Source organism: Paroedura picta, chromosome 8, assembly GCF_049243985.1.
Source record: "Paroedura picta isolate Pp20150507F chromosome 8, Ppicta_v3.0, whole genome shotgun sequence".
In the NCBI taxonomy this organism is placed as follows: domain Eukaryota; kingdom Metazoa; phylum Chordata; class Lepidosauria; order Squamata; family Gekkonidae; genus Paroedura; species Paroedura picta.
The window spans coordinates 76007839-76033038 of NC_135376.1; the positions used below are offsets into that span (position 1 = coordinate 76007839).

The following is a 25200-nucleotide window of genomic DNA, read 5'->3' on the forward strand; positions in this document are numbered from 1 at the left end:
TGGAATATAGTACATCTTATGGATGAAACAGCGAGATACTGAGAGAGCAAGCTTTCTGCCCCTTCTGTCTTGCTAGTCAAAGCAATGGAAAAAGAGCCCCCTCTGAATTTCAATAGAGTTTTGTTTGGAAACTGCAGTAGGGAATCACCTAAGAAAAAGTAAATAAATGGAGTTCAGTCCAAGGACAATATCCCATTGAAGGCTGAAGGCACTGCCTGCTGCCAATTTATTCGTCAAAAATTGAAAATGGGCCTTTAACTCAGGATTTTGTTTGGAGCCAAGGGGTGGCCCCAGAACCCCATAAGTGACAACAGTGATAACTCCATCAGTGATAACAGATAATCAATAAAGAAGCACAGACTTGATGTTTCATTTATCTGTCATGGGTAACAGCCATTGATAAGACATAACCTCCATGAATTACTCTTTAAAAACACCGAGGGCATCAACAATCAGCACAGCTTCTGGCACTGAACTCCTTCCCTGAATTGTACTTTGTGCAAAGATCTTTCCATTGACCTGAATCTACCATCCATCAAGTGCTAATGGAGAAAGAGGGAGGGGAAATGACTGCTTCTTAGTCTCTGACTTTTCACCAGCTGCTTTTTCCCACTCCTGTCCAGGCCAAATTCAGAACTACTTAATTAGGATGTGACAATCAATTTCCTGGCAGCCAGGGGTGATGTGCTGTCCATGGTACTACTCTTAAAAGACGCTACATGAAGAGCTTGGGCCGCCATCTCCACTGCTGTCGCTCAGGCCCAGTTAGCCTTACAAAGCTGTTGAGAGAGGAAAATGGAATGGTGTTCACAGATGCTGCCCCGAGAAACTTAAAGGAATGGTGGGATATAGTCATCCACAAACAACAAAACCAACAGAAGCAGCTGGGACCCTACTACCACCGTCCATCCACTTCTCACTACCTGGAGTAAATAACACTCCTTTCTCAGGTGTCTAACTACAGGGTGACAAGATGCACATGCCCTGTGGGGCTTCCTCAGCTCTCATAAGCACTTCAGATGCTCTGGTCAGACACCGGGACAGTGGAGGGCAGCCACAGGGATGGGCAGGGTAAAGGCAAGGCACGAGTGTTGATGGCTTCCAACCCTCCAAAAAAGCCCACATCCTCAGGTGTCCACCTCATCCCTCTTCATTAGAAAGCTTCAAAGGTGAAGAAATACCTGCTTGGTCCTACCTGATATCCTAGGGAAGGGGAGAAGAGTTAAAGCTATAGCCCTGGAAGAAATAGTAAATGTGTTGACTCAGAATGGAAGAAATAAAATCTTCCTGGCTCAAAAATATAATTTCAGATACTGCTGAGACGTTTTACACTTGGTAACCTTCATAAGACTTTAGTGTGTGGGTGGGTGGGGGTGGGGGTGTGACTGACTCAGTGGCCATGTACCGTAATCCCAAATGCCCTCTGCCACCTCTCTGTTTGTTTACTTCCAAAGTAATCTAAAGGAGGATTAAAATCAGGAGAACTGCCAGCTGCCAACAAAAAAAGGGCAGATTATTTAACAAAATGACACCTCTTTGCCAAAGCACTTGATAGTAGATCCTTCATGGCTCTCGGAGTTAGGGAAAGCAACATAAACACGCTCGGGCTAAAGAAGAGTGAGAATATCTCAGCCAGCTGAGGAACTGGGGAAAACAAGGTTGAACGTGTTCCAGAATGCAGTACAAAATGTCAGGCGTGTCAGTCCCAAGATGGGAGCTGAGGGTAAGAACAAAACCCAGCTAATTCCCTGTGTGTGTCTGTAGCAAGGTGACCTAGAGAAAATGCACTAGCAAATTTGCTCTTAATGATTCTGACAGAGGCAAACTAGAGATGGATGTAGTTTAAAAGATAAAGAATAAAAAAGGTCACTGCGATGACAACTTTTATATAGCACCATCAGTGTTTGCGGGGCTCTAAATTTAGTTTGCAGGGGGGACATGGGAGACAAAAATGAGAAGTTATATTCAAAAGAAGAGGTTGAAAAGGGTTTGCATTCTCCTTTTTGAAGCAAAACACTGTTTCTCAGGCAAAGTTTCTTTCCTCTGAAGCATTTCCTCTCCTCTTTCAAGCTTTCCTTTCATCATTACCCACTCTTTGGCCAAGATGAAAAAAACAGGTGGGCAGCTCTTGATACTCATCTGCACATGTGCCCGTGGCCTTAGTCAGGCAAAACCAAACAGCTCTGGTCCCAGGACTGCAGAGAATGAAGGCAATCCTGATCACAATTTACATGCAAGCTGGGTACAGGATCCCTTCACTGTGTTCTGTGTGTATTAATTTTTGTGCCTTATTCTAGTAATTTATTTCGATGAAAGTCCACCCTTCCATTTACACAAAATGGCTGCCATACAGACACAGGTACGTCTTATACACATTTATCCATAAATTATTTTAGCCCAAAAAACCCCCCGCTCTATTTGATGATCTTTAAATTGTGGCATAATCATTCCTGTTATATTTATCACTTGACAGATTCAGATTTCCATAATAATGAATCTCCCACATTAATCATTCTGGATTATAATAGAATCATTACCTCAGTCCTCAGATGGGCTGCTCCAAAATGCTGCGCCACTGTAATCTCATGCTGTAAAAGCATTGTCACTGCAATGTAATAAGATTCCCAAGCATTTGCATCCAAATTAGCCTAATGAAACATTCGCCATTCATCAGGGCATTAGCATCTCTGTAAACTTCCATGAAATACTGCCACCATTGGACACCACCACCATGTAATTTCCTAACAGCGTCTCTTGACAATGAAATTCATTATATATCCAAATTGTCCTCCTACATGCATCTTACTCATCATTCCATATAAAGATATGGAGAAGCGATGATGCATCTGACTCAAGGGGACTAGGAACTTTAAATAACAAAAAGTATGCCAACTGACTGGGGCACAATCCACATCACTCACAACAATTCCAACTTCAGTAGTTTAGATCCAGCCAATACACAGCCCTTGTGCCATTCTTTCTCTCAAAAGCTCTATCATAATCTGTCAGTGGGTATCAGAAGAATATATCTGTGAAACGTTTTTTTGGGCCAAGACGTGGATGAGAAGAATTTCCAAACCAGAAAATGTTTGTGAAATGGGGGAGGGGAGAACAACCATCTCTGATCACCATATTTCAAAGTGGCATAGTTCAAAGCAGAAGCAGCACAAAATCCTGAATACTTCATGACAGCATCTGGAGCAGCGTCCAAAATGGCACTAGGCATATGGGAAATGTCTTAAGGGCTCCAGTTTGTTGGAGATCAACCAATTAGAGAGTTTTGCAAGTTCAAAAAATTTGTGTCTAAAAATTAGACTTCGTTTTATGAAATTAAATCTTTCCAACATATTTTTTTAATCAGCGGCTGATAGGCTTCGGGCTTTTGATATGTGTCATCTACAACAGCTGAGTGATAGAAGGTGAAGGGTCAGCCACCAGAACACCACATTGTCAGCAATTTCCAAAATTGGATGCATTCTTTTCCACACTGACTCAGAAGTAAGGCCCATTAAACATAATGGACTTCTACAACTATGAGTGTAGGATGGCATTGCAGGATAGATTTAAAAAACAGGGAATGCAGCAAGTCCCCTTTTCTTTAAGAACAGTGCAAAGGAATAGAAGTAGAAATGTTAAGGCAGGAGCAGGTGGGGGAAGGGTTTGCTTGCTCTCTGTTGCATACCAAATCTTTAACACACTATGGTGGAAAGTGCCATCATGTTGCAGCCAGTTTATGGTGACCTCTATGGGGTTCTCAAGGTAAGAGACATTCAGAGGTGGTTAGCCAGTGCCTGCCTCTGCCTAGTGACTCTGGACTTCCTTGGTGGTCTTCCATACTAACCAGGGCCATCCCTGCTTAGTTTCCAAGATCTGGTGAGATCAGGGCCTAGTCTGCACACAATAGATCATTCAGTTTCAGTGCTCTTTAGAAGTTGATTTTCCTGTTCCGTACAGGAAAATCCAGCTGCCAAAGCACATTGAAAGTGCATTATCCTATGTGTGCAGAATGGGCCCAGGATAGCCTGGCCCATTCCGGTCCTGACTTACCATGCTTGACCAGTCCTGCCTCAGGAAAAATGAACTGGCTCGTAGTCATACCATGAGTCATTTTGGTTTTATCTTAAGAGATGTCACAGCATAGGACATAAACATTATATGGTGGGGGGGGCAAGGTTGAAAGTTGCATTGGGAACAGTAGGGCAGTAGGGAGTGGTTACTAGCCAACACTTTAATTATTCCGGGGGGGATGCCTTCATTTAAAAGGGTGTGGTCATTGTGTAGTGAGGGAAAGCAGTCCATGCATGCCCATGGATACCCTCTTCACTTATTTGTAGTCTTGACAATAAGAGCAGGGATTATCCTTAGTTCAAATATACTTGCCCACATCTCTGTCATTTTTGGGGACAAAGATGGAGAGTCCAAAGACTGCTTGGTGGGGTGGGGGTGGGGGTCAGGAAGGCTAGGATTGCCAACTTCTAGGCAGTGGCTGGAAATCTCCTGGGATTACAATTGATCTCCAGACAACAGAAATCAATTTACTAGAGAAAGTGGCCACTTTGGAAGGTGGATTTTATGGTATTATACAATTCCTGCTCCCCAAACCCCCTCTTAAGCTCCACCCCCAAAATCTCCAGGTATTTCCCAACCTGGAGGTGGCAACCCTGGGGCAGGTTTGTTTCTTCTTTAGTGACAGATTCTGGAGTTCAAGCCTACTCCAGCATTAGGACCTCTATGGCCTGAATTCTGCTTTGAAGATAGTGAGCCTAGGGGTTTGACAAAGCTTGGTTTTGGTGAGATAAAGTCATTCAGCACATATTCAGGGACACAATTGCCTTTATACAGGCATCTTTATTTACATGCTGCATCACTAGAGGCAGCTGCAGTGAATGACTGACAGACACCATTCTGGCTGACACAAGAGCATAAGACAAGCCATGTTGGTTCAGGCTAATGGTCCACCCAGTCCAACTTCTATGTCAGACATAGTCAATAAAAAAGTGCCATCAGGAACACCATCAACAGGACCATAATTCCAGAAACCCTCCCACAATTGCCCCCAAGCATCAAGAATACAGAGCATCACTGCTCCATCCATATTTTATGGACCTCAGCTCTGCTTCATATGTTTATCTAACTACATCTTGAAGCTGCCTATGCCTGTAGGTACCAATTCCACATGCTAATTACTCTTCGAGTGAAGGAGTACTTTTTTATCTGTTCCAAGCTTACTGCTCATTAACTTCATTGAGTAACCATGCATTCTTGTATTGTGAGAAAGGGAGAAAAGTACTTCGTTCCCCACCTTCTCTATCCCATGCATAAACCTCTATCATGCCACTCCTCAATCCTTGTTTCTCCAAGCTAAAGAACCCTAGCCTCTTTAACCCTTCTTCACTGGGAAGGTGTTTCATCCCCTTAGACATTTTAGTTACCCTTTTCTGCATGTTTTCTAAGCCTGCCTCCCTCCCCAGATGTGTTCCAATCCTGTTGGGCTCTCCTTTTGTGAGGGTCCTCCCATGCTGACCCCACCTTCTGCTGTGCTGGCCTACATTGGTGGACATTCTTCCAGGCCTCAGAATAGGAGACAGTGGAGGTTGCAGTGCCTTCCCCATCTTTCCTTTCTTGGACAGCTATCTCCCTTCCAGCAGGAGATCCCATGCTCCCTGGCCTGGCTCTCTGGAGCTTCCTTTAAGAGGGGGCCTGCCCCACCCTACTTTCTCCTAGGTCCAATCCTGGCCCTGCTCATCAGTCTCTGATCCCTGTTCTGGCCAATCCAGGTCACTTTCAGTCCTCCTTGGGGAAACATTTTCCTAGCAGTCTTGGGGGCTGCTGGGGCCCACTCCTGGCTGGCACAAATGTCATCAGGTCATCATCAGGATGAAACATCATGCACTAGAGGTACAGTAGACTCTCTGGTGGAATGTAAAGTAATTTGTACTTGGTACATATTAATGTGATTTGTTTTGTTCCAGAATCATCATTTTGGGCATGTCACAGCGCTCTCATTTTCCCTCTCCCCTCAATGCACTATAAACAATCAAACATGAAGAAGAATTCTGTGAAACCCCAAAGTTATCTTATTGGCTTGGTGGGTTTTGGTTGGCTCCAATAAAAACGTATTGTGCTATCTCCCTTCCAGAAATCCACGTTTGGATTTTTTTTCATGGATCACAAGGCTGCTTGTGTTATTTAGCCTGCACACACAAAATAATCGTAAGCTTCCCGGAACAGGGCACTGGAGGCAAATAAATCTCTTAAATTTTTTTCAAAACCCTTTGAATATCAGGACTAGTCAACAAGCAAATAATTGTTCTATAGTAGCTTGTCATATATGTCCTCTCCACTAGCTGATGACCAGCCTAATCTTTTTTTATTTTTAACTGAACTTAGGAGTTCTGTTTTTATTTTTACAGAGACTGCTAGCTTTTGATGAGTTTTCAGTCAACTGTTTCCAGAAACATTTCTAATGAGATCAGAAGGAATTATTCAGCTTTTCGAGACTTGATCTATAGAAAAAAATTCACATCAAAAGTACAATCTCCAAACTTAATATTTTCCCCCACTTTGTGTGAGTAAAAGTGGACATATATTATGATTCCTCAGTGACTAAGGCTTTTGGGGTGGGATAAAACAGAAAAGGGTAATCTTTAGAAACAGGCGTTAGGAAGTAATCTAGAAGGGCAAGAGCCAATCAATCCCAGATAACAGTGCATGGCACATACCAGCAGGGCATTGGGATAGATCTTGCTCTGTCAGTAGAGGAAAAAAATGCAAAAAAAAATAAAAGAGCCAGTCAGCAAGGGTGAATCCACAATGACCCCACTGACACCCACCGATCACAGAGTGGCATGCTTATTGTATAAGTCAGGATCCCCAACCTTTTCGAGCCTGTGTGTACCGTTGGAATGCTGATGCAAAGTGGGGGGCACAGCACAAAATGACTGCCACAAAATGGCTATAATTGGGGCAGAGAACGGTCACTGCAACATACATTCAGTCACCCAGTGAACTGTGGTGGCAACTACTGCCAAAGCAATGTTTCTAAAAATCTGCACAACCAAACAAATCTCCAACGGCCAATCAGAAGCCTTGCTGGGCAAAAGCCCCTGTTGGCCCCACCTACTTTCTAAAAACCTTCAACAAGTTCCAGGAAAGGTTTCGACAAGTGCCGTGGCTCCTGCGGACTGTGTATTGGGGAGCCCTGATTTAAGCCTTGAATGGAAGTAGCCAACCCATGCAAAGTGATGCTGGTACATCTCCCTGATATCACCATTCTTCCTCCCCTCCCAAAGAACATAATCTCCATTGTAGAGTGTGGCATGCCCACCAGGAACCTTGGGCCTACTACCCTCCCAGGAGGTCAATGTAAGGGCAGCTGCAAATATTTAGAATCATAGAGTTGGAAGGGGCCATACAGGCCATCTAGTCCAACCCCCTGCTCAATGCAGGATCAGCCCAAAGCACCCTAAAGCATCCAAGAAAAGTGTGTATCCAACCTTTGCTTGAAGACTGCCAGTGAGGGGGAGCTCACCGCCTCCTTAGGCAGTCTATTCCACTGCTGAACTACTATGACTATGAAATTTTCCCCCCTGATATCTAGCCTATAACGTTGTACTTGTAGTCTAAACCCATTACTGCACGTCCTTTCCTCTGCAGCCAATGGAAACAGCATCCTGCCCTCCTCCAAGTGACAACCTTTCAAATACTTAAAGAGGGCTATTAACCTCCTTTTCTCCAGGCTGAACATTCCCAAGTCCCTCAACCTATCTTCATAGGGCTTGGTCCCTTGGCCCCAGATCATCCTCATCGCTCTCCTCTGTACCCTTTCAATTTTATCCACGTCCTTCTCTAACCTTTTACCAGATGGCCACCCAGGGAAGAATGCATAACTATATATGGTCATATCAACCGATAAATATTTAACAAATATAAACATTTTATGAAAAATTTATTGAATTCCCACCCATTCAGGAAACCCTTCCAGGGCCATCAAGAAACCTGATTGAGAAGGCCTGAGCACATAGGAAAAAGATAGATCTTGAGGCACAATCAAAGCCAGACAGAGTGCCCCAAGACTGCTGTAGGGCTACACACTCTTAGCATGCATGCTATTCTCCTGGTCAAGCCCTGCACATGGTCAGTTCTGAAGAGTCCGGGAAAATGTCTCAAGCACAGCTTTGTACCACCTGATTCAGTTCATGCAGTGATTTGGAGGCAATCCCTATGAGCACTTGTACCTAACCCTCACTAGTCCAAATCCTAAGTGCACAACAGCACACTTAGAACTGAACGAAACACACCACGTGAACTTGCAGCTTTAGGCCCCCCAACCAAGAGTGCTAAGATCTAGCAACCAAAAATTTTTCAGAGTCCCTGCCCCCAAAGTGGAGACATTTACCTTAACCAGTGCCATTCTTGGTGCTGGCCCCAGCCTTGTGGAACACTCTGCCAGGTGGCATCAGGGCTCTGTGGGACCTTAACCAATTCTGAAGGACCTGTAAGACAGCAATTCCACAAGGTCTATGGTTGAGGCCAGAGAACATCAAAAGGATATTGGCCTCCTGCCAATAGGTAACACCTAAGCACTCTATATGCCTCCCCAGGTAGAAATTTGTAAGAAACGGTTATGGGGGTTTTATTTTTATTTGGACTAAATGAATTTAAATCCAGATTATAAATTTTAAACCTGTATTTTTTAAACACTTTTAAACACTTACATTGTATCCAATGTTTATTGTAAGCCACCCTGAGTCCTTTGGGGAATGGCAGGGTAACAATCAAATAATAAATACTATCACTGCTAGGTCCTGCAAATAATTGTAGAGCAGGGCCTGGTTCCGTCTGGGACCAGCATGCAGGAGAAGAAGGGATTCCTGCCTTCTGTGCTGTTTTCAGCAGCTGAAGCAGCCCATTTGGATCCAGCACTTGCACTGAATGTTTGCCCATAGTGGCTTCCCACAGGGCAAATGACATCATATTCATGGGGGAAAGGGAAGCGAGAGAAGACTGAGACCTGCTTTGCTAGCAAAAGTTCCAAGAGTGAAGCCTGCCTAGTTTCTCCACCCTTGGTGGAGAAAGCGTCTCATAAAATATGGCTGGAAAAAAGCAGCCACAGCACTACCGTCCCACTCAGTATAACATGGCTTCATCCACACTGCATCTCTAACTTCTGTGTACGCTTGCCATATAATCATGAAAGTTTCCTACCTCCCCACTTCCAGTGATAAGAGTTCTGTACAACATGAAAACATTCACTGTAGCAACATTCAGTTGTGGAAGGGATGAGTTGCATCTTTCACGATTCTTAGTTCATCCCCTTTTCTCCCCAATGGGAACACCAAGCGGCTTACAGCTTCAGTCCTCCCTCCTCTGGTCCATTTTATTCTCACAACTGCACACCTGTGGTGTCAATTAAGCTAACAGAGAGCAACTGGCCAGGGAGCTTTGATGGCCGAGTGGGGAGGTGGACCTTGGTCTCACAACTGAGGGAGGCAGACTGGAACCTGTCATGTTTCATGTTTTCTCTTCCTTCTGCCTCTTGACTCTGGTACTGGAGATGATGTTGCAGAGCTGGCTGGGGTGGGGGTGGGGAGGTAGAGAGAATATAATATTTCACTCCCTGTATGGGATGGGTATCAGGCTTCATTAAATGGATGCAGTCATTCACAGCATGCTTTCAGATGCTCCATTAACATCATGAGTTCATATTGCACTAATTGCTTTGCCCGATACCCTGTGCAAGATATCATGCAAAATAACACATTATCTGGGTGAACCGCATAAGCCTGAGAAGGATCCCAAGCCTTGCAGGTTAAGACCAGCATCAGTTGCACAGGCGTCAGCAGAGAAACAACTCCTCACAGTCGGAGAGTGCCACCTAGTGCTTCCAAAGTCACTCCGGGACTTTCATCTCTTGTTTCTACGCTTGTTCTCAGCGTAGATCACGGATCAAAGGATAGGAGCAGCTGGGTGTGAATGAGAAGAAAAACACAGCCACCACAGTGTCTTACCACCTAAAAGGGAGGTGAGAGTGTAGTAGCCATCCCCCACGATGCACACTCCTTTTTTTTTAATTTACTTGATTCATTTATATATCCCATCAAGAGCAGATCACTCTTGAAACAATGAAATCTCAATTAGTACAACGAAAGGAATAGGCAATGGATGCCAGCACTGGCATCATGAAACTGCGGCACTTGTCCAAATCACTGCAGAGCACAGTACCAATAGAGAGAGGCGAGATATAACACTAAAGAGAACCAGTGAAGGCAGCACAGAACCTTGTGCCTGATAGCCCTCCACCCCAACCCAAGAGCTCTGCTTTTTTTGCATTCCAAGATCCTCTGGCCCTGCCCCACTTTCCCATAAGGAGACTAGAATCATAGAATCATAGAGTTGGAAGGGGCCATACAGGCCATCTAGTCCAACCCCCTGCTCTACGCAGAATCAGCCCTAAGCATCCTAAAGCATCCAAGAAAAGTGTGCATCCAACCTTTGCTTGAAAACTGCCAGTGAGGGGGAGCTCACCACCTCCTTAGGCAGCCTAAAGCCCTGCTGGAGTAGGAGAGGTTCCCTTAGCATTTCTTCCATCTAACACCTTGCTTCTTTTGTTTTCTTTTACTTGCCGGTTCACTGTGTGCTCTCATCTTACCCCAGCATGCCCAATTCCCATGCACCTTCCTCCTTGCAGCTAAATCCAGGAGTTGTAACTATACTTCCCTTGGGCTCCTCCTGCAGCCTCACTCCCACAACCTCAGAGCTACTACTGCCTCACATCAAGGCACGTATTTCCCCAGGCTCTTTTAAGAGCAAGTGGCAAACAGCCTAGTTTTTACTTTCAGAAATGCACAGAAGCTACTGACATAAACTAGAATTTTTTAGCAGCCATGGAAAAGGAGACTTACGTTTGTTAAATGGACATCTATCAGTTCCATTGTTACTCAGTTTGTTATTCATAGAGAATAAGTTGAATTTTTTTATCTCACAGGCTGTTTTTTCTAATGTAACTCGTGTGTTCAGGATTAGACCTCTAAGGAAGACCCGTTTTAGGGTTGAAACACATTGGGTCTAGCATGTTATGGTACATATACTGTGATTTCAATGATTGGCCTATGGGCTCTGACCACGAGCTTTTCTGCATGTGGTAAATATAATTAAATGCTTACCTAATGCAAGTGCTATATTCTGGACGCTCCACATGACGTCACCCACAATAGGGTGCCCCCATCCCTCCATTATATCCAATGAAGAGTTCACCCCATAGGATATAATGGAGGAATGGGGGCATCTCCTTTGGGAGCCCCTAGATATGGATCCCTTGGAACAATCATTTTGAAATTTGGAGGGGAATTGGGGAAGAGCCTCCTCGAGGGACCCTGAAAGGTTGGAGGCTGTACCTCAAACCCCCACTCCTGCAGGCCTTGGGAAAAGTAGAAAAGCCAAAATTCCCATTGCAGTCAATGGAGGAAGGGGATTGGTTGCCCGAATTGATTGACAATTGTTTTTATAGTTTTACTAGTAATCAAGCCCGCTGCAGCTAAATGCAGCGGGCGCTAGGACTCACCAGCGGCGGGGGCGGGCTGGTCGGCGGCGGCGGCGGTGGCGGCGGCAGCAGGCTTCATTGGGCAGCAGGCAGGCAGTCTCCGTCGGGCGGCGGGCTGACGCGGCAAGAGGCGCTTCGCGCCTCTCGCCGCGTCAGGCCGGGAGCAACTGTGAGCCGCGCTGCGCGCAGCTCACAGTTGCTCAGGCTGGGAATCGGAGGGACCCAATTGTCTGTCATGAGGAAGGGTCCAACCCGGACCCTTCCTCATCACGGACAAAGCCCACCTCAAGGGGGCTTAACGAATTATTTAGTCCGTGGCGCCCGTGGCGCCACGGGCTGTTTAAAGATAATGTTTAAAATGTTTGATTTTAAGTGTTTTTATTGTTGGACATTTGTACACTACCATGATTTGTTGGATTATGGTTTTGTAAATCATGAGAGTTTTGTAGCTGGGTTGGAGCTGTATTTTAATAAATCATCATCATTAAGTCACCCATTCAGCTGAAGGTCTTGAATGTAACATGAAAAATATGCAGTGTACATATGCATCGTATACAGATTGTATACAGTGTGTGAATTCACTATAACTTGTTAACACTTGGGGTTTCAATGGCTCTCTTCCTAACTCTGTGGCAACCCACTTAAGTCATAGAATCATAGAGTTGGAAGGGATTTCCAGGCTCATCTAGTCCAAGCCCCTGCCCAATGCAGGAACTCACAGCTCCCTGTCTTACCCACAGTGACCCCAATTTCATGTCCAAGTGATCCCTCTCACCAAAAATCTCCAGAAACCAGCCTGGTCTGGAGGAAATTCACCTACCATCCCACAGTGGCGATTAGCAATTCGCCGGGTATTCAAGGAACCGCTCTGTCAGTGTGCTCGTCTGTGCTGTTCTTCAGAAGGCGGCAAAGGGAAAATGCCCATGACCCCAAGAGCATCTTGCAGCTATCCAATTACTTACTATGACAAAGTTTCACCCTGCTCCCTAACAATGTCATTAGTATTAGGCTCGGGGTGGTTTACAACATAAATCAAAACACTGATAATCAGATTTTAAAGCACCCTAAAGTTAAAACTCCCAGCCCAAGCCCTCCACTCCTCCCCAACCATCTTCAGCCTGACCTGTAGAACAGCTCTCAGTCAGGAGCATTTGCCCAGACAAGAAAGGGAAGAGACACCTGCTGTATCACTTCCACACTGGAGGCTTCGCACCAGGCTGCAGGCTAGAGTCTGAGCTGAGGCAGGTTGCCCTGCCTCTTCCTGCTCCTGCACAGGGGAACATTTGGTCTGGTGCACCTCGTCTGCCCCAGATTTGTGCTCCCACCTGGGAACTGGGGCAGCAAAGTTCCCAGTGCAGAACAGTCCTGGAGAAGAGAGGTAGTAGGCCTATGTAATGTTAAGCTACCCTGGCCTCAGCCATAGCAATAAATTATGTTGATTCGATAGACATGTGTCATGTGGGGGTTTTTTTTAAGTTACCTTCCCCCCCTCCCCTGCAAGGAACCTCTGTGATCTCCTCAACACTTTCAAGCCAGAAGAGATGGTCCCCCACTGAAGAATGCAGCCATTGCTTCCCACAACCAATTCTCAGAGACAGGCTGCTTGTGCAGGATGTTGCCTTCTGTGTGATGGCAGTTGCTCCCCCTTGGGAGCCGGCACCTCATAATTTTACACATCTGAAATACCAGTCCGTGCTGGCCCCATCACTGGGAGTCCTTTGTACAGGACTTATAATTCCTGGCTGTCAGCGGTCAGTCTAAAAAGGCTGTCTGGCTGCTCCGGCTGCTCTGTGCTCACAGTTCCCAGATCCCTGCTAAGACACGAGGCCCTGAAGAGATTGTCATACATTTGGTACTCGCAGCGCAATTAGCGGAGAGTTCCAATAGAGCACTTTTTAAATTGCTCAAAGGCAGCAGAAAAGTGAGAAAGCAACACCCAGTTTAAAGTAGAGCACAGCTATTAGAATGACATCAGTAACGTCATCTGAGCTGAGTTACAGCCGCCTTTTAAAAGGTTGCACTGGCAAATGAATTCCTAAAGCTGAATGTACAAGACCAAAATGGGCATATTGTGCAGCTAGTAAATATAGGTGGGGGTTCATCGGGGATAATGATAACCTCCATGCACATGCATGAGCAGCGAAGCCAAAGAAGCACTAGAAATAATCCTGTTTCCCCTACAGAAAGTAGCAACGTTAGAACAGGTGTCATCAACATATTTATTTGTTTGTGTCTTCCTGTTTACTTAATTGTTAAATTTATCTTATGCATCTCATGCTTTCCAGATAGGTAAATAAGGGATCTAGCAAATATAAGGAGCAAGTGGATCTTGGACACCAGCTCACCAATCTGCAACAGGTTTCAAGAATGGATTCCAGAATTCAAGTCCATTTAGCTTGGAATTGCTATGAAACTGCTTTTGTCAGAGAGATGATTTGGTTAAAACTTTTCTGAAAGATCTTATGAAAGATTCAGAGCTCCGTCAGAGAACCACAATTCCCAAGACTTTAAAAAATATGGAATCAGCTCCAAGAGGATAGGGCATCAGGATTTCTCACCAGTTTAATTTCACAGCACAAATATTTTTATGAACCCAGGAAACTTTACATGGCAAGGAACAGCTCCTCTGCTCAAGACCTTGCATTTGTGATTTTCAGCTAGTACTTTGCTTGAACATGCCATGCTGGTCCACAGCAAGACCCCTGATTCCCGTTCCTGCTGGTGCATGAGAAACGCTCTGCTCCCCTTCCTTCAACAGTAAATGCAGACTTTCCACCCTAGCAGTGAGAAGCTGCACTGATCTTCCATCAGTGGGGAAGAAAGTGTTCAACTACCCAGACTATCCATGCTAGGTATCTCACTAAAGGCTGAGCATGCGCACTCATGCAAGAAGTAACTGCATCAGCTTTTCTCTCCACCACTGCTTTCACACATTGGATACTGCGCTTTCAATGCACTTCAGCAAACATCTCCAAGTGGCTTTTCAGTGTGATTTGTTCACCATGGCCCCAGCATGGAAATGACTGCAAGCCTATGTTTTGTTTAGCTGATTAGCCATGCTAATCATGATGATCTCATCCCTTACAAGAACATTCTCCTCCAGAGATTCATCTTCAGCCTATGAGTGGCTTCAGATTTGCTGCATGTTTTCAGAACTGATACTGTCACTGGAAAAGCATTGCTTCCTAGCTGTCAGTCCACATTCTTGATAGGTGGGGAAGATTGCTGCTTGAGCTCTTGGGGAGCTCATGGGGACCTCTTGGTCCGGACAGGGGGCCGAATGTATCTATGTCCAACAGAAGCAAGCAAGGTATGCAAGCCTTGCTAAATTCGCCTTATAGGAGCTTCAGAAAGCTCCAGAGCTCTAAAAAGGCCTGTCTCTGATCTGCGGAGAGATTGTCAAAGCTGTCTGTGACCAAGGTCAAGAAGCAGTCTGCCGTCATAACTTTCTACAACAAGGATTGTCTTTCCTTTCTCATTCCTCTCTCGTCTTCAGTGTGTGTCTTCTTATGTTCTTGTCTCCTCTGTGCTTATGGCATCCTACAACTTAAGGCCAAGCTTCAAAACACACCCAATGCATGCCAGCTCACAGGTTCATTACCCAGATGTACACTGGGCAACTCACCTTAAAAAGAGTTAAAAAGGGGCCACTGCAAGTACAGGTGAAGCAGCATCCCGTTTCCCACCCATCCCACCCCACCTTCACCATTGGAAAGGGAGACGGAGGGGTTGCCCTTTTCCTCTGGCTTCCTAAGGTATCTAGAGCCAGTAACAAAGGAGGAAATAGAACAATTTTGCTTAAAAAACAACATAATGCTCACCTCCACTCATGCACTCCCGTATAAAACATATGCAAATGTGGCAATCCACTTAAGTCAACCCACTTAAATGTGAGCAAATAAGCTACTGAAAGAGGACCTACAGATTCTCTCAAAAGTGTTCTCTTGTTATATACCAGCTTCCTACCCTCCCCCACAGGAGTGTGTTATCCTCCTGGACTCAATCACCGGCATTTTGGGTTGCATACCCCAACCATGTAGAATTATGATTGCCAGGTCCCATCTTTGCCAGCCACTGATGGCGGGTGCGGGGCATGGTTGCCAGAACCAGGTTGCCAAACTTCTGGGCGTTTAAGGGTGGAGCCTGGAGAAGACAAGGTCCTGATTGGGGCACAGTGCCGTAAGGTCTATCCCCCAAAGCATCCATGTGTTCCAGGGGCCCTGATCTCAGTAGTCCGGAGAGGAACTGTAATTCCTGGGGATTCCTAGGTTCCACCTGGAGGTTGGCATCCCTACAATGAATAGGGTAGCTTGCCTGAGAAGGACAAGAGGAAATAATTTCTAACAATTTACAAAAGACATACAAAATGGTCTGAGGGAATTTCACTGATGCTTGGGGGTTGCTATTGAGAAAAAGGGCTGCTATTAAAGAAAAGGTGGCATGGCCAGTTTTTTGTTTTTTGTTTTTTTGCATTAATTTTTAATTGCAGGATGCTTCAACTGTAGTTAGTGATACACTTTTTGCATATTTTCCTGAGTTTTCTTGGAATCTTTGGGGAAAATATATAAATATTTTAAGCAAATAATTAAAAACTATACCAGACGGTTGCTCTTGGAACATCCATTTGTATGCATGGAACACACCTTGTAAAAACCCCACACTAACTCAGAGAGCAGAATATTCTCATCCTTCCCTCTTCAGAGATAAGTCCTCATATGGTCTATACCCCAATGTCCTGGGACCCCAAAATGAAAGTGTTGGCTTCTCATGAACTCCAGAAGTATCATACCTTTATAAAATGTCTAGCCCTTTTAAAAACATTTTCTTATTTTAAAAATCTCAGAAGATTTTCACATTACTATTCCAAACCAGACGTTATTCATTGTGAGTCTAATCCTGAGTAAAACCATACAAGGAGAAGGTGCCCATGCCAGGAATCTCCTTCCATTAATGAGCCATCTGACAATCTATGGTCATTTCAAACAGTGTCACTTTTGTTCCTCGTCCTTTTTCACCATGAGTTGGTGTGTTTTCTTAAGGTTCTAAGTTGAGTGCTATACTACTAAATCACTGTAGCAGTTCAGAACATCTCTGAGGAAGATAGTGCTATGAAAAAGGACCGGGAGGGAAGCAGCATGGCAAGGAGCACTAGACAGTTTAAACAGCACACCACAGTGATTCAGAAGCACAATGGAGGGGTAGAAAATGGGGGGTGAGCCATTGCCCCCTAAAGCGGTTCAATCACACTTTGCTAACCCAACACAAGCGAGTTTATATGAACAGGTAAATAAACTGCGGTAGCAGCCAGTTACTCAAATGGGTCTGTCTGAAATCGCAGGGGGAAAAAATCCTTTAGAGACCAGTTACAGAATAAAAGCCTGTTCGAAAATGGCTTCAGGGCTCTTCTCCCCCCTCCCCGCATGAATTTCTGTCACGTGTAAATGCTAGGGAATGTGACCTGGGGCTTCAAAAACAGATGGAGAACAAAAATAGCTGCAACTGTTCATTTAGTTATTTAATCTTTTGATTTTATATCTTTAAAAAAAACACCCTGTAATTTGGAAGCAGAGGCTAACTTAGTGCTTCAGCGGGAGATGAAACAAAGGCAGATCCCGGCAGGCCTCCAAGAGATCTTACATGATGACTTATAAATACAGAGGTGGCACAAACAGCAGGATGTGCCAGAACATCTGCTCTTTAAACCAAGTGCTTGCGTTCCATCACATGCAGCTGCCCAATCTAGCCTTTTCCCCCTGTGTCATTGGGATGATTTTTAACTTTCCCTGGTGGTTCTTTGTGCACGCCTGTTCCTCTGTTTTAAAAGAGTCAGCTTCGCTGCTCATTTCATATCCACAAACTTTTAAATGAGCAGACAGGACTGGCAGGGACAACTCAATATCACTTTATTATGTACTGTAATGAGGAGACGTTGGAGTTCAGCGTTTTCCTAAGGTTATGCAAAGTACCTCCAGCACCTAGGAAGAACCCACACTGCGGATTCTCCCCTGGCCAGCATCATTCCAGGGTTGGCTGTGTGGGGCTTCTATCCTGCAGCTGAGGACGTCTCCCATTACCAGAGCAGCATCAGAAGGAGCCTCATCTTCAAGAGCAATGGTTCTCCAATGATCAAAGAACCCTGAATGTTCCCTCCAGGGCTACTGGGTACATTGTCCCCTTAAGACCACTGGTTTGCTCTACCTTGGAATTTATTTAAAACTGCAGGTGGAACTGGCGTCAACCAGGATCAGGGATGTTTTGGCCCTGGACCCAGTTTGGTGGAATTCTTTGCCCACTGAGATCAGGGGTCTGTAGAGCCTTAATCAGTTCCTCTGAGCCTTTAAGACAGAGCTATTCCGCCAGGAGGCTGGGAATAGAATTCATACAAGTAATGGCTGGTAAAACACCAAAGAATAGATTTACCCACCCACCTCCTCAGTCCCCAAACTAAATTGGTGGAATTACTGGAGAAGTGATAAGATGCTTGAACTGTTTGTCATTTTAATTGATATTGATGACTGGAAAGTGTCATCAATGGTAAAGTCTTGCTTCTGATCACCTGGAGTGCCAGGTTGCATGTTCTTTTCTGTCATGAATGAGGAGCCAAGATGCAGAGACCACATCCAAGTAGCAGTCAGGTCCAAAATGAAGGTTAAAGCACACGGAGTAAGGAAGCAAAGCTGATAAAGGGAGTCGCAGAGAAAAGCAGGGAGCTGGAAGTTGTTGCCAGAGAAAAACTGGCTGTAACCACTCAGTATGTGCAGGACTGTAGCAGCCGCTCCCTGTCTAGGTGTTCCTTGTTCTTTAAAAGGAGGCAGCAGTTTCTCCATGTGTGAATAATTAGTGCTACATTCACTTTTGCCTCTGCCTCTTCTCCCTACAACTCTGTGAAGGATAAGGTGGAGAGATTCACTGCCAGTCTTCAGGCAGTAGCTGGACAGATACTTATCCTTCCTAGATGCTTTAGACTGATCCTGCACTGAGCAGAAGGTTGGACAAGATGGCCTGTAGGACCCCTTCCAACTCTGTGATTCTAATAATTCCCTCCTCCTTAGATTGCAATTCCTGGGAGGGCTCCAGCTGTAACTCTTGGGGAGCGCCCATACTCGTTGATGGCTCTGCTGGTGAACCTGGGAGAGGGTCTGCATCTGTCAGGAACCCAGAAATGTCCTCAGTCACCAGACCATAGTATTCCTCACTGCTTTCAGAGTTATCCTCAGAGTCACCATTACCTTGAGCTAACTGAGGTGTTGGAGAGACTCACTGTTCAGCCATGATATGGTCAAGGACACCAGGGTTCAAATCCCTACTCTGTCAGGTATGATGTTCACTGGGTAGGGATGCCAGCCTCCAGGTGGGGTCTAGGAATCCTCCAGAGTCACAGCTTATTTCTAGACTACAGAGGTCTGTTCCTCTGGAGAAAATGAAAGCTATGGAAGGTAGACTCTATGACATTGTACCTCACTGAGATCCCTACCCTAGGACCACCCCAACTCTCCAGGCATTGTGTATGCAGAATTCAAGAGAATTGTAAAAGACATTGAGCTTTAGACCTGAAGCTGGAATCCTGAGCCCTTGCTTGGGATTTGCCAGCCCCAGGCTCTTAACCAATAATAGAAGAGACTTGACCAATCAGGAGCCAGACTTAAGGTCCACTCATGGGCCTCCATTAAGCACTGGTCGCATGTCTTGGTGGGAGTCCTGAACATGTCTATAAGTTCTATGGTTTTGCTTATCTGTTGTTCATAATTTCTGGTTCCAGTCAAGTTGTTGGTTGCTGGAGCCTAGTGTTCATGTCTTACCAAATCACACATTTAACACCCAACCTGGATCTGGCAACCCTTTCGCCCATCCCCAACCAGTGGCTAGGAAGAACGTGACAATCCTATCACCAAGTGACCTATAACCAGAAATGATTTCTCAGTCAAACATGCCCTATAAGGTTCAGAGGATGAAATGTTTAGAGGATAAAATGGGAAGGAGAAACCATGTACCCTTCCCTCTGTGGAAGACCAAGGCCATGATCAAGGTTTTGCTGAACTTTCTGCTTCTTACTTCTGTTTCTTACCCATCTCCAGGCAGGAAGTTAATATATCTGCTATTCCAAATATTCACTCCTTTCCATTGACAAAGGATCAACAAGTTTTAATTCACAAAGGTATATAATATCTGTTCCAGCCTGTTCGAGACAGCCTGTTTTATATTTAGCTGTTGAATTATTGAATTTATCAGGGTGAAGCTGAGCTGAAACTACTGATCGGTGAAATTGGGTGCAACTGGGTGTAAGCAGGCAGTGTAAAGAACTACAACAAATGGCAACATTGCTTAAAGCTTACAGGGTTCTGCTGTGAAAACATTGCCCAATGAACACACACTCAGGTGCATAAAGTTCAAGGGCACAGATTGTTTCTGGAGCCTGGTAAAAATCCTTGTATGATACTGAGCAAAGTGACACAAGAGGGCAAACCCAAAACCAATGGGACATCCCTGAAACAGCTACAAAAAGCACTTTGGCATACCAAAATACCGCCTTTTGCCCAGATTCTGCACAACTTATCACACAATAATTGTGCTGTGGTTACCAACAACAGAACAACATGGTCTTCATCATACACCTTCAAAAGCACCCCCCCCCTACACACACACATTCCTTGGACTTCCTAGCAAGATCCTATCACACAAATCTGCAATCAGCAAAAGGAAACAACAGTAAGTGCACATGAGCCTGAAAGGAAGCTCCAAGCTGTGAATAGTTGCCATATAATGATGCATACAGTTACATCTGTAGAAGAGGAACCAAGATGTGTGGTAAGAAGAACCTTTGGCTACCTGTGCACAAAAAGCAAACTGCTGGAGCTCAAAGAGAGGAGTAATTGCAATGGATAAAGTAAGAGCAGGAATACTGAAAGGGGTTAATTCTGCTCCTAAGAGGCAACCACTGCATAAGACAGTGTAGTTTAATTTCTGGCCTAGGCCTAATGATAGGTTCAAATCCCTACATACCATGAGTGACCTTGAACTGGTCACACACCTTCAGCCTAACCTATTTCACAGTATAATTGTAAAGATAAACTGGATGAAGGGAGACAAAAGTCTGCACTGCCCTGAGCTCTTTGGAAGGAGCATAGGATTTTTTAAAATGTACCATATAAATAAAATACGGAGCAGTACGACGTCTGAAGAGATGGGATAAGAGATGAAGTAGGAGAGAAAAGAGATGTTCCTTATTACCGAAGGACATGGTCGTTTGGGATTTTAGAAGGGGATACCACGTGGAACAGAGGCTGCCACCCCTGAATTTGATAGGGGAAAAGACATGACTAGTTGACCAGACACTCCATAGCAACAAATAACCTTTCTCAGCAAGTGTGAAAAATATTTACAGGGTACTGTGTACAAAAATGGAATCCCAGAAAATTATTTCCTTGAGGTCGAACAGCAGTAACCCTCCAGAGCCACCATCCAGAGAAGTAGAAAAGGGAGTTCCCACTTTGTGATCTGCCCGGGAAGAAAAGTCCATGGTTTTGTTTATTACATTATTGCATTTCCTTCATTATCTGGAGAAGGTGCCTATGCTGAGCTTTTAATAACATGCATATTTATTTAAATTAACCAGTTAAAATGGGGCACATGACTGCTCAACAAAAATCTGTAATTGTTTGGCAGCCCTAGGGAGGAAAAAAAGACAAGAACTTATGCCTCCTAGCTTTAGCCCTTCTATTAACATGGAAACCAGTTTGCAAGGTTGGAAGCTGAACCAATTTGTTGCTGAATCCCCATCATTGAAAGAGTTGCATCTGGCTGGCTGTGTTGTCAATTTGCCTTACACTGAAGTGAGCCAGATGCATGATTAAGAGGGATTTTTTCCTCCTTTCTTTCTTCATTTGATATTACTATACAACTCAGGATCCTGGCAATACACCATAATCATGAAGCAAAAGTGCAGGGTGAAATGTGTGCAAGTTCAGTGGTTAAGAAAAGATTGTCCCATGAACCACATATGCAGAAAATCAGCATTTAACACCCCAGTGTCTAACCTTGAAGTAGAAATGCAGACTTTCAGCTGGAATATACTTTGAGGATGTTCCCTCTTGAGTCTCAATCACTTCTAGGCATGCCAAGTACATTACCTGGAAGTCAGTTCTACTGATTTCAAAAAGCAAACACAACAGATATGCACAGGCTAAAATTGAACATGGATTCTCTTCTTATATGGGAAACAGCACACACAGACAAGATATACAAGGACTTCTGCTGTAGGTTAAGTAAGATTCAGTTCAAATTATTATTTATTGTTTTCATTAAATTTTTATTTCGTCCTCTCTCAGCAGATTCAAGGTGGATCACAGCATAATTAAAAGCACATTCTATTCTAAAACACAATATAAAATCTAGTTAGGTTAAAATTACAATTTCTAATCCACTACTACCCAAAAACATTCCCAGTGTAAAGTTGGAGGGGGGGTGATATAAGCCTCCCTAAGGAGTATAGTCTTGTGGGTGTGGATGCAGGCAGGGAAGCCTATGAGGTTGTTAGTTATTGGCCTCAAGAGTAGGCCCAGCAGAACCAGTCTGCCTTGCAAGGCCTGCAGAATTGTCTGAGGTCTCCTTTGGCAATATTCCACCAGGCTGATTGAGGCCAGTGTGAGCTCTTTACGGCCATGGATCATAAGTAAATTTTGGTTGTGTCATGTCCTTTGGGGGAGCATGGTGGAAGAGGCGGTCCCCAAGATGTGAAGGTTGCAAGCCATTTAGGGCTTTGAAGGCTAGAACTTGAACCTGATTTGGTCCCCCGATCTGAGGCTTCTAAAATTCTCTCTGCTAATCAGTTTTTTTTCCTCCATCATTTATTTTCTGTCTTTCTTCAAAGAAACTCAAGGCAGTTTACAAAATATCAGTCATATCAGTACGCACGAAACATCCTGAAACCCTGAAACGGAGTACTTTTAGTTTCCAAAAAATATTAAACTTTACTTACTCTGTAATGCATCTGCCATCAAATTCCAGCCCTTACAGGTTCCCAAAAACTAAGCAGGGAAGGAGCATTCAGCTGCCCCAAGGAAGCTCATTGCATAGAGCTGTAACTGCCACATAAAGAACCCTGAGAATAAGGATACCAAGCAGATTTTTGGCACCACTGGTGGACCTTTGGGTGGCACCTGGGTTTTGGCCATTGCATGACACAGAGTGTTGGACTGGATGAGCCACTAGCCTGATCCAACTTGGCTTCTCTTATGTTCTTATGTTGGAAATATAGTCTCCCAGGCTATATAAACCTTTCCTTTGGGCTCCCAGGATGCTCATACTTCCCCCAACTCAGATGTCAACTCATTCATGTTGTCCCAACTCCACCCTCGATGTACCCAACTCCTTCATGCTATGCACTCCAAGCCTAGATAGGTCACTATATGAACCTTGCTCTCCTCTTCCCCAAACTTAACCACTTCCTATCTTATTTTCCCTGGACACATGTGCAGTGTGATCGCTTAGTGTTTTTCTGTGTATTACTTGCTAAATCAAGCTACATTCTTATTTTCAAAAGTATTTGTTGTCTGTTTTGGATTCTTGAACGGCTGAATTACCTTGTAAACTGTGCAAGACAGATCCTTGCTGGTTTATCCCCCTTTTGCAAAGCCAAATTCCCCATTTTTTTATCAGAGCATTTGGGATAACACCATAGTTCTACTCTCAAAACATACATACATGTCCTGCACTCTCCTCACCATGTAAGCTTCATAGGCTGAGATAAGAAACCTCTTTTATGACATCGGAGCAAGCAATGACAAATCTGCATATCAAGGGCAAAGACCGAGAAAGGGACCGGAGGGACTGTAGGAAAGTTTTGAAATCAACAGCTTGTGGGTATTGACCTTGACTGGAATTCCATATGGCTTCTTATTTTAAGAGAAGGAAAGAAAAAAACAGAAAAATATTTTGGTGTGACAAAAATATAAAGATACAAGGTACATTTTCAGCTGCAAACTGGAGTGGTTTGTTTTGCCTTCCATCCAAAGAATTCTACAAGGCTTTTAAATAATGAAAAACTCATAGAAAAATAAAGAACACAAAAATAACACACTTCACACAGGACTGCATTAATGATTCAAGCTGTCCAGAGATGTATTACGATACTTTTCCAGAGCTGTAAGATTTCTGCCCTGTCACACTTACCATTATTTATTGGTAACCTTTTTGTGTCCTAAGAGCTTTCCCCAAACCTATGGACATTCCTTTAAGTTGTTTCATCACAAGAGCGGTCAGAGTTAGCAATATTTCTAGCTTTATGGTACATTTTTCTTGTATTCCGTTCATCTAGGCAGAGGGTGTGCTCTTAGATAGGAGAGCTGTTCCTTTCTATAAATACTTCAGGGTAATTACCAGAAGATCAAAGGAGAAACCTTGCAAATAGAAGAAGCTTCAGTGCAAATCTTCTGCCACATGAATGGCTTTGGGGATGGCTAAAGCTATATGGCCTGCCAGGTTACTGCCTCAAAATGATTATCACAGACCTGGTATGATCAACAGTCAGGCAAGTATTTTCAGTCAGAATCAGTGCCTGTGGTCTCAAGTCTTTCTTTCTAAGTATCGTTAGTCTTAAAAATATCAATTATATTCTAGGCAAGACATTTAATAAATCTGAAGGATACTTCTATCTATCTAAAAAAACCTATTTAGATGCTCTCCTTCACCCCCCGGAGGTGGTCCTCAACCGCAAAAAGGTTGGGGACTGCTGATCTAATATGTACAGTGTCCATGATTCATCAGCATATTAAGAATATCCTACAAGGGGCATTGGAGGAGATGTGTAGTTATCATATTTAGGTAAAGAACTTCCATATTTCTAAAATAGTCTCCTCCAGTGTCTTGATTGGTTCAATTGGAGTCTTCCTGCTCCTCTGAGCACACCTCCTCCTGGTTTGCCTTCAGATGAAGAGGAACAGGTAGACTGCTAGGACTCTCTCTCTCCCGTGTACAAAGTTTTTTCTCTTTGTAGTAAAACTTATTTTATTATTTACACAGCTGGTGATTCTACATTTTATATGAGGAAAGCAAGTGCTTTAGAATGCTTTGGGTTGATCCTGCATTGATCAGGGGGTTGGACTAGATGGCCTGTATGGCCTCTTCCAACTCTATGATTCTATGATTCCTACTTCTTTGCATATTTAAACTATTCCAACATGGTGGAGACCCTTTCCTCTTGTAGAATGGGTCTTCTGCAATGGAAGAGGCTGTTTTGTTGGTGGAACAGCCTCTTGAGTCAGGGAAAGATACCTCTTTACCAAAGGAAAAACTCCTCTCGAGGAACAGAGCCCTGGGCTCTAACCCCACCATCAAATGGAACAAATGAACATTGGCAAAGATGGTTCTGCTGGATTGACATGAATAAATAGTTAAGCAAGAAGAAACCACAATGCACTGGGGAAAGGGAGTGTTTTATTTATAGCAGGGATAGAGTTGGAAGGGTCTATACAGGCCATCTAGTCCAACCCTCTGCTCAATGCAGGATCAGCCTAAAGCATCCATGGGATGTATCTTTCCAGCTGCTGTGAGGGGGAGCTTACCATTTCCTTAGGCAGGCAATTCCACTGCTGAATTACTCTGATTGTGGGGAAAAAAATCCTGATATCAAGCCGGTACTGTTCTACGCATAGTTTAAACCC

At 44.2% G+C, this 25200-nt stretch overlaps 1 long non-coding RNA gene across 1 annotated transcript in view; it reads right to left on the bottom strand.

The window, feature by feature from the left end:
- Positions 1-25200, bottom strand: part of LOC143842672 (uncharacterized) — a 206769-nt gene that overhangs the window by 173494 nt on the left and 8075 nt on the right. The gene's annotated exons all lie outside the window — the stretch shown is intronic.